Here is a 12,819-nt window from a genome sequence, read left to right as displayed (position 1 = left end):
CTCGATCCCAAGACCCTGAGATCATGACCTGAGCCGAAGGCAGAGGCCTAACCCTCTGAGCCACCCAGGTGCCCCAGTAATTTAATTTCTTACTGGGAAATGATACAGACATTTTGGAAAACGTTTAACCAAAATAATTAGCATTTAACTTAAAGGGTCTTCTCTGGTTGTCATAAGTGATTAATTAAATTTGGACTATCTCCTTTCCATTAGAATTAATAGGATGTTAATTAAGTGTAAATGTATTGTAAACATACCTGAAATGTTCTATTAAGGAAGAATTTGAAAACTGTATATTGACTGGCCAAATAGACTGCTAGTTTGATCTTTTCACATTAATGGGCTACGGGCTAGATGTACTGGGACTGGGGAGCAATTGCTAAGTTGTTACCTTGGGTTCTTTCCTTTCTTTCAAATTTCCCATAATAATTTTTTTTTAAAATACACAGAAAAGGGGGTGCTTGGGAGGCTCAGTGGGTTAAGCCTCTGCCTTCAGCTCAGGTCATGATGTCAGGGTCCTGGATGAAGCCCTACATCAGGCTTTTTACTCAGCGGGGAGCCTGCTTCCCGCCCCCCCCCCCCACCCCGCCTGCCTCTCTGCCTACTTGTGATCTTTCTGTCAAATTTAAAAAAAGAAAAAAATCTTTAAAATACACATTAAAGTAATAGAATAGAGTAAGGAACCTCCATATATTCATCACTCATTGTTCAATCTCATTTCATCTACATCCACTCACATCCCCCTCCTATATTATTTTGAAGCAAATCCCAGACATCATATAATTTTACCCATGAATGTTTCAGTATATATCTTACTTTAACAAGTAAGGACTCTTTTTTTTTTTTTTTTTTTTTTAAGATTTTAGTTGAGTGAGAGTGCGCATGCGCGGGGTGGGGAAGCCAACTCCTTACTGAGTAGGGGAGCTCAGCCCAGCGTGACAGAGGGTCTTGATCCCAGGACCCTGGGATCACGACCTGAGCCGAAGGTGGTTAACCGTCTGAGCCACCCAACTGCCCCCAGGTAAGGACTCTTTAAAGAAATCCCCCAAGCTCCGTTATCATGCCTTAAAAAATTAACAGTAATTGTGTAATAAAATCAAACTCTGGTCAGTTTGAATTTCATTTGCTTTGTACAGTTACAATGTGTATTAGTTTGATATGATTTCAACTCCACTTGTCTACGACTTGAGTTGTTTTAATCCACTTGCTTATGACAAAGACCCAAAAAAAAGTTCTTAGAAGTTAAGTTGTTTTGATATGAGGTAAGTTGTGTCAGGATGGTATCATCTGTTCTCACTGAGAAGAGGCGGGGAGCTCAGTGCAGGAGTGGGGGCCCTGTTGGGGCGTATCAGTAAAGACATAAGAAGCAACTATGGCAAGTTAGTCTATAAATAGCGAGAGCGAGAGACGGTGAGGACTATCAGAAAGGGTTTGTCCGAGTTCAGCTGTACTTTGCTAATGTAAATAGCTCTCGAAAGACTCTGGGGGCGATCAGCTCCTACCTGGGTGAAGGCTGCCGTAAAGGTGACTCTTTCCTCCAGTCGTGAAAGCTGAGCAGCAGCCATAAAGGAGATCCTCTGGCCCGCGTCCCCAGCAACGCGCCCTAGCAACCGGGGATTTTCACTTTTGCACTGGCAACAGGACGGCAGCCCTGAGTTGGTTAAACCATCTCTCCTGAGTACCAGCTAAACATAATCATATACCACAATTAAATTTAGACTTTACTCCTTTTGTCTTTCCTTGTCTGGAACAATTACGTGATTAATCTCTCATTGGTTTGGAGTGTGTTATTTACTGGCTTGAGACATTATCCTGTTTGCTATTGGCTTGTGACATTCCCACACTGAACCTGTGTTAAACACTGCTGACCCTTGAACAACATGGTTTGAACTGCATGGGTCCACTTCTATACAGATTTTTTTCTATACACTACAGTACTGTAAATATATTTTCTCTTTCTTAATAGTTTAACTTATTGTAAGAATATAGTATGTAATGTATATGACATACCAAATACATATTAATCACCTGTTATCAAGAAGACTTCCAGTCAACAGTAGGTTATTAGTGTTGAGTTGTGGGGAAGGCAAAGTTACATGTGAATTTTCGACTGCATGGGGTTTGGTGCCTCTAACCCCCACGTTGTTCAAGGGCCAACTGTAAATTGCTGGCCAAGGCCTACTCAGTCTCTGATCATTAACATGCTTCCCCAAAAAAGTTATAACTTTTAAAAGGTTCATCTGAATTAGGATCCGTATCAGGTCCACACTGCAATTGATTGGTATGTCTTAGTGCATATGTTCCCATATACCACTGCTGCCTTGCTCTTTAAAACTTTCAAACCACTAAACAAGAACTTCTCCCTTCCCTTGAGCAATGTGGTTTGAAAATGTATGATTTGGGACTGCTACAAAACATTTTGCTACTGTCCAAGGTGAAAGCTGGTCAAGGTCCCAGCAGGAAACAGCTGCTACAGCCAATTTGAGGAGCAATGAATGTATATAAATATATATGGGGTGCCTGGGTGGCTCATTCAGTTAGGCAGCTGCCTTCAGCTTGGGTCATGATCCCAGAGTCCTGCACTGGGCTCCCTGCTCAGCAGGGAGTCTGCTTCTTCCTTTCCCTCTGCTTCTCCTCTCATCCCCCACCTCATGCTCTCTCTCTCTCAAATAAATAAATAAAATATTTGAATATATATATATATATATATATATATATATATGCATAATCCACAATCATGGCAAAGTGTAGGGAAAACGCAAGAATAGTGAAGTATCTTGTGACTGTTCCCACTCTAAACCTCTGGGGAGAGTGATGACCAGAATGCAGACAGCAAGGCCTGTATGGAGAGGGTCACCTCACAGGTGAGGGCTGAAAGCAATGCGTTGTAAGCCCCAACAGAGACAGAAGTTTAATAAATACTCCTAGCCATCCTCTGAGCTCTCCTGGTGCTCCACACTGGCCAAACCCCCAGTGGAAGGCAGAGGGGAAAGGAGTGTACCAATGTAATCCAGGTTAGCCTCCAAGATCACTGAACAGCATGCAGAAGAATAGAAAGACATGAAGAGGCAAAAAGAAGGTATGGGGGAAAGGAAAAGAATGCCAGTTGTAGAACCAGACTATTTGGGTTCAACTTTTGGCTTCATCACCGACTAGTTTTATAGCCTTAGGTAGTTAATCTCTATGCACATCAGTTTCCTCATCTATACAATGGGGATTTAAAAAGTACATGAATGCCAAAAAAAAAAAAGTACATGAATGCCAATAATAGTATTTGATAATAAAACACTTGGTGAGATTAAATGAGATTATTTAATTATTTTAATAATTTATCATTAAATTATTAATAAGTTAAATTAAATTAATTATGTGAATTTCTTAGCATTGCCTAGTACATAGTAAATGTCCATTAAATGTTAGCTATTATTGTTGTAATGAATATTATCTTAGAACTGTCAATGGAGATATCAAAATACAATAGATTAGGGTACTAATGTAAGTTGTGAGTTAGACTAATTTGTAGGATTTTCAAAACAGAGGGCTGAGATCTATTAGACAAATTGCCCAGACTGAGGCTGTCAGAGGGTACTGGTGGTTGGAAATGAAGAGAGAATTTTCACAGCATTTCTTTAGAGTAATAAAGAGGGGTTTGGCAGTCATTGAGCTGCGGTCCCTCGGCTATGAACCCACCCTCTGCGCTTAGGTTTCATGGTTCTGGCGGGGGGATCTCTCCCTGGCCTGCGGCTCCATTTAAGCTCCGCCAGTAGGGGGCAGCAGAGGAGGCCACAAAGGGGAGCAAAAGGGCTTTTTCCTTCCTGTCTGTGTACTCCTCCCATCTCCACCACCTTGGCAACGCTTCTTCACCTTCGCAGCAACAGTTCATGCCAATGGCATCAGCTGTTTGCAGTTTAGTTTCCCACCTCTCTCTGACGTAGCTGCGCACACCCACTTCGGCATGGAGAGCCATCTGGCTGGCACCCTGTCCCCAGACATCTGAGTTTCAGCTCTACGGGCCCCTCGACAAGCTCCTACATTAAAGAATTCCAACTACTTGTCTTTGTGCTCCCAGCAGTGGTGTGGTAGTGGCCTCCTGCAGATGCTATGTCCATGCAACCTGACTGTTCTTTTGCCTTTCAGTTTTGCCCAGTTAACAACTCTTATGTTGGGGCGCCTGGGTGGCTCAGTGGGTTAAGCCGCTGCCTTCGGCTCAGGTCATGATCTCAGGGTCCTGGGATCGAGTCCCACGTCGGGCTCTCTGCTCAGCAAGAAGCCTGCTTCCCTCTCTCTCTCTCTCTGCCTGCCTCTCCGTCTACTTGTGATCTCTCTCTGTCAAATAAATAAATAAAATCTTTAAAAAAAAAACAACTCTTATGTTAACTTTTCTCAGTTAAAATAATGGACATGGTTTCTGTCTCTGGACTGGACCCTGACTGACGGGGTGGGGTCGTGCCTGTCCTCACCCAGGCTGAGTGAGAGGGTCGTCAACTAGAGGTCTTGGAGGGCTGGCTGTGTCCCCTGCAGCTTTGGAGGCAAGTGGATGAGTGTCTCCCCATCACTCAGGAAATCTACAGACAAGAGGTGGGCTGATGAGCTGCTTTGGAAGGAGGATGGGTGACCCCTGCATGCCCCATTTCTCAGGGCATGGAACACAAAAGTATGTCTCATGGACATAATGGTGGCTGAACAAGAGAGATGGAGCCAGTGGGATTGTCTTAGACAGCCAGCAAAAGGCCCATCTAGAGGAACAATGGAGGAGCAAAGGAGAAGGTCAAAGTAGATTTTTAGGGACTGTGTGGAACAAAGAAACTGCTGCGTTTCTAGGTGGAGAGAATTCAAGTGAAGCCAGCAGTATTAGGGTTCTTGAAAGAGAACCCCATGAGAAAATGAGTTGTTTTTTTAAAATTATGCACATCGTTTTCTTTCTTTTTTAAGATTTTATTTATTTATGTGACAGAGAGAGAGACAGCAAGAGCAGGAACACAAGCGAGCGGAGGGCAGGTGGTGGGGAGAGGGAGAAGCAGGCTTCCCATGGAGCAGGGAGCCCGATGCAGAGCTTGATCCCAGGACCCTGGGATCATGGCCTGAGCCAAACGCAGACACTTAATGACTGAGCCATCCAGGTGCCCCCAGAAAAATCAGTTTTAAACCCTTCCTGGCCTAAAGAGCATGAAGCCCTCCTACCATAGTACCAGGCCAAAACTTACTTGGCCCCATCTAACCCCTGACTCCTGTAATCTGGATGGGTCCAAAAGCAGAGTTAGAACACTGGGTGGGGGTGGGTTCTTAGAGCTGGGAGCAGGTGGAGGCTTATTACTTCTCCCCCTAACACACACACATACACACACACACACACACACACACACACCCCTCATAGCACACCCTTGTAGGGAGAGGGAGAAGATATAAAATCAGATTTGGAGTTCTGAATACTTAGGACTAACATCTTAATGGCTAAAATGAGACTGTTTATGATTTAAAGCTATGACTTCTGTTTACTTAAAAGTAATGAGGCTTGCAGGGTTTGGTGCAGGTGAGGGGGAAGACTTACTAACACCCCCACCCCAATCCCCGCAAAGGGGATGGGATTTAAAACTAAAGTTGTAGCAACACCTGGATGGCTCAGTCGGTTAAGCATCTGCCTTCAGCTCAGGTCATGATCCCAGGGTCCTGGGATGGAGTCCCACATTGGGGTCCCTGCTCAGTGGGGGAGTCTGCTTCTCCCTCTGCCTCTCCCTCTGCCTCTCCCCTTGCTCATGTTCTCTTTCTCTCGCTCTCTCAAAAATAAATAAATAAAATCTTAACAAAAATAATAATGCTGACAATAGGGTAATTCCTATTAATACAGCATCTTATTTTGTCTAGCTAGCAGAGGTTCGTTGTCCCCCAGCATTCTCTGCAGGAAAGATCTGTGTCTTCAGTCAGATTTGCCCTGTTCAAATGTCTATGTCCTCATTGTGTGTGTGTGTGTGTGTGTGTGTGTGTGTGTGTGTGTGTGTGTGTGTGTGAAAAGAGAGTGGGGATGAGCTTTAGTAAAAAGTCCCAGGAAATCTCTTGAGTTCTGTTCAATGTTCTCTTTTTCCTAAGTGCATTTTCAGAAATAGAAAAGTCCTAGCTCTTAATGGAACTAAGTTTTGCTGTTGAGTCTGAACCTGTCAGACACAGCAGGGGCCATCCTGGAGGGAAAGCCTTCCTGATCGGGTAAAGCGGGTAAAGCGTGCAAACAGGAACTGACCGCTTCCCGCCAAGGGGCAGACCTCACCATACATGTCAGGGAGTTTCTGGAAGACGGACTCCAGCACAGAGAAGACCCTCTATGGCTGTTTTGCTAACCAACACTGCACCCAGTCAGTCCACGGTTTGTGACACTCTCTGAGACAAAACAGACTCCATCTTGCGGTCATACTTGAGAACTGCACCACTGCCCTCCGGTTTCCCCTAAGGGCAACAAGATCGCAGTCCCTTCTTCCCTACTCCTTTTCATACCTCAAGGTCTCTTAAAAAAAGAAAAGCATACCAAAATAAAAGTTACTGTGGGGACTCTCATGCAGGCATCTTTTTTTTTTTTTAAGTTTTTTTTTTTTTTAAGATTTTTTATTTATTTATTTGACAGAGAGAGATCACAAGTAGACGGAGAGGCAGGCAGAGAGAGAAGGGGAAGCAGAGAGCCCGATGTGGGACTCGATCCCAGGACCCTGAGATCATGACCTGAGCCGAAGGCAGCGGCTTAACCCACTGAGCCACCCAGGCGCCCCACATGCAGGCATCTTAAACACAATTTGCCTCAAACTGTTTTGGGACCGTTGAGCTCGGGCAAGAGAATTCTTGAGATGTTGTACCCAGCAACTTAGTAAGTTTATTTCAATAGGGCAGGGACAGGACCTGTGGGCTGAAAGCTGCAGATTCACTGTATAAAGCTGGTCGTTATATGCTTAGTGCTCTAGGGGGAAGGGACATGCAGGGAGTACTAGATCATAGATGTTTTCTTAGAATTTCTACTTTTAAAAATACTTTTGCAAGATTTCTCTGGTGCTTATCATCCAGCTTGATATTAACTATTGGTAAGACATACAGGCAGTCACAAGACCCTATAAGAATGTAGCAACCAGTATATATTTGATTCTTGTGGGAACTATGCGGGCCTTAGGTCAGGCTTCTGGGCTAACAGTGAACGTTTTTCTGCTTCTGTCCCTCATCAGAATCATCTATATTCTTTATTCTCCAAGTTTCTACATTCTCTTCTACCACTATTATCCATTTTCTTTGGTTTCTTCAAAGTCACAACAGGCCAGGTGCTTTTATTTTTATTTATTTTTTTTATTTTTTAAAGATTTTTTTTTTTATTTGACAGAGATCACAAGTAGGCAGAGACGCAGGCAGAGAGAGAGGAGGAAGCAGGCTCCCCATTGAGCAGAAAGCCCGATGTGGGGCTCGATCCCAGAACCCTGGGATCATGACCTGAGCCGAAGGCAGAGGCTTTAACCCACTGAGCCACCCAGGCGCCCCTGGGCCAGGTGCTTTAAAAACACTTTCACATTTAATCTGATAATAACCTGACAGACTGACAATTGTTACTGTGGCCATTTTACAGATGAAGAAATCTAGGCGAATGGGCCCTGAGTTTCAATAACTCATCCAAGGCCATACAACTAATGAGTAGGGGAGTGGGATTTGAACTAGGTATATTAGATTGACAACTCAGGCTCTTTCCACCGAGCCATGCTCCCTCTTGGTTGATAGGATTTTCATCTACTCGGGTTTGGAAGCTGGAAACCAGTAAGGTGTTCTTGATTACTCTGTCTCCTTCGCCCCGTGTGGAGACGGTTTACTGGCCCCACCTCCTAAAGGACACTGAACATGTCCTTTCCTCTTTCCCACTGTCAAAATCTTCCTTTGGCCCTTCCCTTTGTTTCTCGTATGAAATCCTGCACAGTCTCCTAACAGTTCCCATCCTGTAGGGGCCTACTTAGCCAGAGTGACTCCATCTCGGTTAAACAGCCATTTTGTTGTTTGTGCAGTAAAACTTAAACTGACCCTCCCCGCCGAGGAACTTACTTAAAAGCAAGTCTGGAAAAGCAGTAAAATATGGTCGACCAGTCCCTGATAATAGAGCCCAAATACAAGGACGGGTCAGGTCAGGTGGAGATAACAGAGCCCAGAAGGCAAGGACAAGTTAGGCCAGGTGGAGACAATCTCATTGGTCAGGCTTAACCACATGGCCTTTGCTCTATAAAAGCTAGTCTGTGAAGCTGGGGGTGGTTGTTCTCTTTGTAAGAGATGGCCCGGCTGGTCGGTTTGATTCTCGGTGCTGGTGCAAAATAAAGCTTTGCTTGATCTTCACTTTGTATCAGTCTCGCTCCTTTGATCACGGACCCCATCAGTCCCTCTTGCATGTGACCCCGCTGAAGAGATGTCCTCATTTTAAAATCGAACTCTAAAAAGGCACAACACATCCAGAACATGTATTGAGAGCCTTAACAATGTCTATACCCTTTCGGGGCACCTGGGTGGCTCAGTGGGTTAAAGTCTCTGCCTTCAGCTCGGGACATGATCCCGGGGTCCTGGGATTGAGCCCCACATCGGGCTCTGCCCTGTGGGGAGCCTGCTTCCTCCTCTCTCTCTGCCTGCCTTTCTGCCTACTTGTGATCTCTCTCTGTCAAATGAATAAATAAAATCTTAAAAAAAAAAAGAAACAAAAAACAATGTCTATACCCTTTCAATCAATAATTCTCTTTCTATGAATCTACTTCCAAACAAAAAAATCCTGCATATATAGAAAAAGTTAAATGCACAAAGATGGCGGAGAGGCAGTGTTATTGATGTGGAACAGTCATCCTCTACCGCTTTTTAAAAACTCCATTATGGGATATATTATCTAAATTAGTTCATTTCAACTCCAAACCAACAGGAAAACGTGGCCCAGGCCATCCTGGGGAGGTCCTTGGAAGATCCTGCAGAGTGGGTCCTCCTTGGTCACTGTGGAAGGCCCCCCACCTCAGTTTGCCTGGTTCCCTCAGTTCTAGGAGCTCACCAGCCTGCATGTCACCCTTGGGGACACACAGATACACTGTGGGGCTGTTCCTCACTGTTCCTCTCTGAGGTCTGGCCACCTCCCTGGAGTGCTGCCTCAGCAAGCATGGACTCCTCCCCTGGCCTGAGGACCTCTTGCCTGGGGAAGGTTCCCCAGCACCCCCCCTCCCACCCCTCAGCTTTCCCTCAGAGCCATTTCCTGTCTCCTTTGCCTGCCGCCATCACTAAATCACCTCAGGGGGTTTCGGCTTTTGAAAACAAAGGCAGGAAGGGAAGTGTTTTGTAGACAACTCCTTTCAGCCTGCCACAGACCTCCCTGGGGGAAAGTAAGCACAATGCCCGGCTACCAGCTGGAGGAGGAAGGCAGAAACCTGGGGGGAAATCCCATCAAGGTCAAAATGTGAATACTAGGGGCGCCTGGGTGGCTCAGTGGGTTAAGCCTCCGTCTTCAGCTCAGATCATGATCTCAGGGTCCTGAGATCAAGCCCTGCATCGGGCTCTCTGCTCCGTGGGGAGCCTGCTTCCCTTGCTCTCTCTGCCTGTCTCTCTGACAACTTGTGATCTTTCTTAGTCAAATAAATAAATAAAATCTTTTTTAAAATTGTGATTACTACACATGAAATCTGTGGGCTGCGCGGAGAGGCTGATGTAGTCTGGACATCACACAGTTTGTATAACTGTTCACCCCACTTGTTTATTCCAGATGCAAATATCTGAAGTTTTGGTGAAGGTGGTTGAAAGAACAGTTATTTTTACAGCAATGGCACTTGGTTTTCCCGGATTTACAGTGTCTTCCATGCCTGTGGAAGTCCCTCCCGTCTGTGGCTTTAATTGTCTTGGCCATATGACCAACTACCCGAGCTCCATCTCCAGCCTTGACCTCTGAATTTGAGCTCCACGTCTCCAAAGGACTGAACGACAGCACTACCCAGACACCTCCTTTCACTTCTTGTCCCAAACCTGCCTCACTGTCGTTCCTGAGACAGCTTCCCCTGCACGTGTCTTCTTTCTGTCAGTGCAGTGGCAGTGTATATAAGAAAAGCAGCATTCCTCTCTACACTGGCCCCTTCCAGAAGCCTCAAAATGCCTGCCAGAGGCCCCAGTTTAGAGGCTTCTTTACAAAAGTTGTCCTGTTACCACCTCAAAGGCAAACGAATGAACTGGGAGGAGCCCAGTCCCAAGGGCATCCAAGCTAGTGGCCAATCTAGACCTTCTAAGTTGCTTGGAGTGAAAGCCCTGACCAGCCAGAACACCCTCAATACCGAGAGACAGGGAAGCAGGGGAGAAACGACCAGGAGGGACGGGAGATGGAGAAAGAGAAACACAGAGACAGAGATCGAGAGACAGGAAAAGTCAAGAGACAGAAAGAGGTGAATCAGAGGGTCAGGGATAGAGACGGTGAGGGAGACAGAAGGGATGAGAGACAGAGACACACACCAAGACATAACAAGACAGATGACAGAGGCAGAGAGATAGACTAAGGAGATGGAGAGAGAGAGAGGTGAATAAATTGGACAGTCAGTTAGCATCAAGGAGAAAGGTTCAGACATGGGGAGGGGGGAGAGACTCAGGGTTAGGAGGCAGAGTGGCACCCAGTGAGCCTCTCTTACCCCAACCCCACCACAGCCCAGCCCCCACCTCCCCTCCCTGTCCCCCGTTGGCCCCCTTATCTGAAGCTAAAAGGTGGGGGGCAGTAAGGCAGATGGTGGGCAGCTGGGCATGGGGAGGGAGTTCGGTGGAATGCATGTAAGGAGAGCAGCCAGTGGGAGGGTAGAAAATGATAAAGGCCATGGTAAAGGTACACACCAAATGTTGCAGAGTTCCAAGGAAGGGGTAGCGGTGGTCTGGTTGAGATAAGGGTGGGCTTGATGAAGGTGGGGGATTTAACCTGGGACCTGATACACAGTGTATGGACTATACTGGTCTTTTGCTAAGCTCAGACTGCTCATAGTCTGCTTATCTCAAATTCTACCACCCGTAAATTCTTGGCTTTTTGAGACCTTATTTATTTGACTGTGATTTTTTGTTTTTTGTTTTTTGAAGTTCCCTTCATTTTGATTTGGTGTCCTGATTCTCTTTTTGATCTGGTTGCCCATTTGGACTTGGCCCAGTTCTCTGTCCAGCAGGGTATCTGGGCTGGAAAAGACCCAAATCTCAGCTCCTGGGGTTAGGTGACTCCCCCAAAGGTCTTCTGTGTATTCAGTGAAGACCAAGGGTCACATAGGCAAATGCCTTCTTTTTTTTTTTTTTTTTTTTTTAACGATTTTATTTATTTATTTGAGAGAGAGACAGTGAGAAAGAGCCTGAGCTAGGAGAAGGTCAGAGAGAGAAGCAGACTCCCCGTGGAGCTGGGAGCCCGATGCGGGACTCGATCCCGGGACTCCAGGATCATGACCTGAGCCGAAGGCAGTCGTCCAACCAGGCGTCCCATGGCAAATGCCTTCTGATATCAGGCAGGTAACAAATGTGTGAAGAGGCTGGCTTTTTTTTTTTTTTTTAACATTTTATTTATTTATTTGACAGAGAGAAAGATCACAAGCAGAGAGATCACAAGCAGACAGAGGCAGGCAGAGAGAGAGGAGGAAGCAGTCTCCCTGCCGAGCAGAGAGCCTGATGCGGGGCTTGATCCCAGGACTCTGGGATTACGACCTGAGCCGAAGGCAGAGGCTTTAACCCACTGAGCCACCCAGGCGCCCCGAGGCTGGCTGTTAATTAATCCCTGTTAATCAGCCAATCCCCAAAAGCCAATCCTCTGGGCCTCCTCACCTCAAATGAGGCTGACTCCTTGGCTCCAGCAATTGGATATTTTGTTTTTCTTTTTGTTGTTCTTTACTCTTCATTTTATAAAAGTCTTATGCCTCCTACCCTATTTCACAAACAGTGCTCGTGAGATTTAATTTTTATTAAAAAACAAAAGCAAATGGGGTGGCTTAGTGGTTTAAGCCGCTGCCTTCAGCTCGGGTCATGATCTCAGGGTTCTGAGATCGAGCCCCATATTGGGCTCTCTGCTCAGCAGGGAGCCTGCTTCCCTCTCTCTCTGCCTGCCTCTCTGACACTTGTGATCTCTGTCAAATAAATAAATAAGATCTTTTATTTTTTTTAAAGATTTTATTTATTTATTTGACAGAGAGAGATCACAAGTAGATGGAGAGGCAGGCAGAGAGAGAGAGAGAGAGAGGGAAGCAGGCTCCCTGCTGAGCAGAGAGCCCGATGTGGGCCTCGATCCCAGGACCCTGAGATCATGACCTGAGCCGAAGGCAGCGGCTTAACCCACTGAGCCACCCAGGCGCCCATAAATAAGATCTTTTTTAAAAAAAAAAAAAAAGCAAATAAAATCAATGTGCAAACCCATCAGTGTGCTACTTTCTGCTTTTGCTGTGACTCTTGGTTTAGACAAAAGCTGTAGCTATCAGGACAGGTTCAGGAAAACCCAAGTCTTTACACCCTAACTGCCTGAGGCTCCAAGCTCCACGAGAAGGTATGTACACGCTATTCACAGCTGGGGTTCACACTTTTAAAGGCCTATTTTATAAACGAATCTGGTATTCAATGTAACCCAGACTGCTCAAAATGCTGCTGAGCAAAAAGATCAGAAGGGATGAACCAGTCTAACACAGGTTACGTTGTGACTCCCCTCCCCCACACCCAGCACAATGGTAGTTCTCTATGCTCCAGGATTCCGTAGGGCAGTAAACGCTAAAGAGCTGGGTCATTACGGGCTTCTAGGTATCACTGCTGGCGGGGGTGATGATGGAAAGGGACAAGCATCAAAGCCGTCCACCCTCAGACTCC

Source organism: Lutra lutra, chromosome 9 (assembly GCF_902655055.1).
Source record: "Lutra lutra chromosome 9, mLutLut1.2, whole genome shotgun sequence".
NCBI lineage: Eukaryota > Metazoa > Chordata > Mammalia > Carnivora > Mustelidae > Lutra > Lutra lutra.
Note: the sequence above shows the minus strand (reverse complement) of the source record.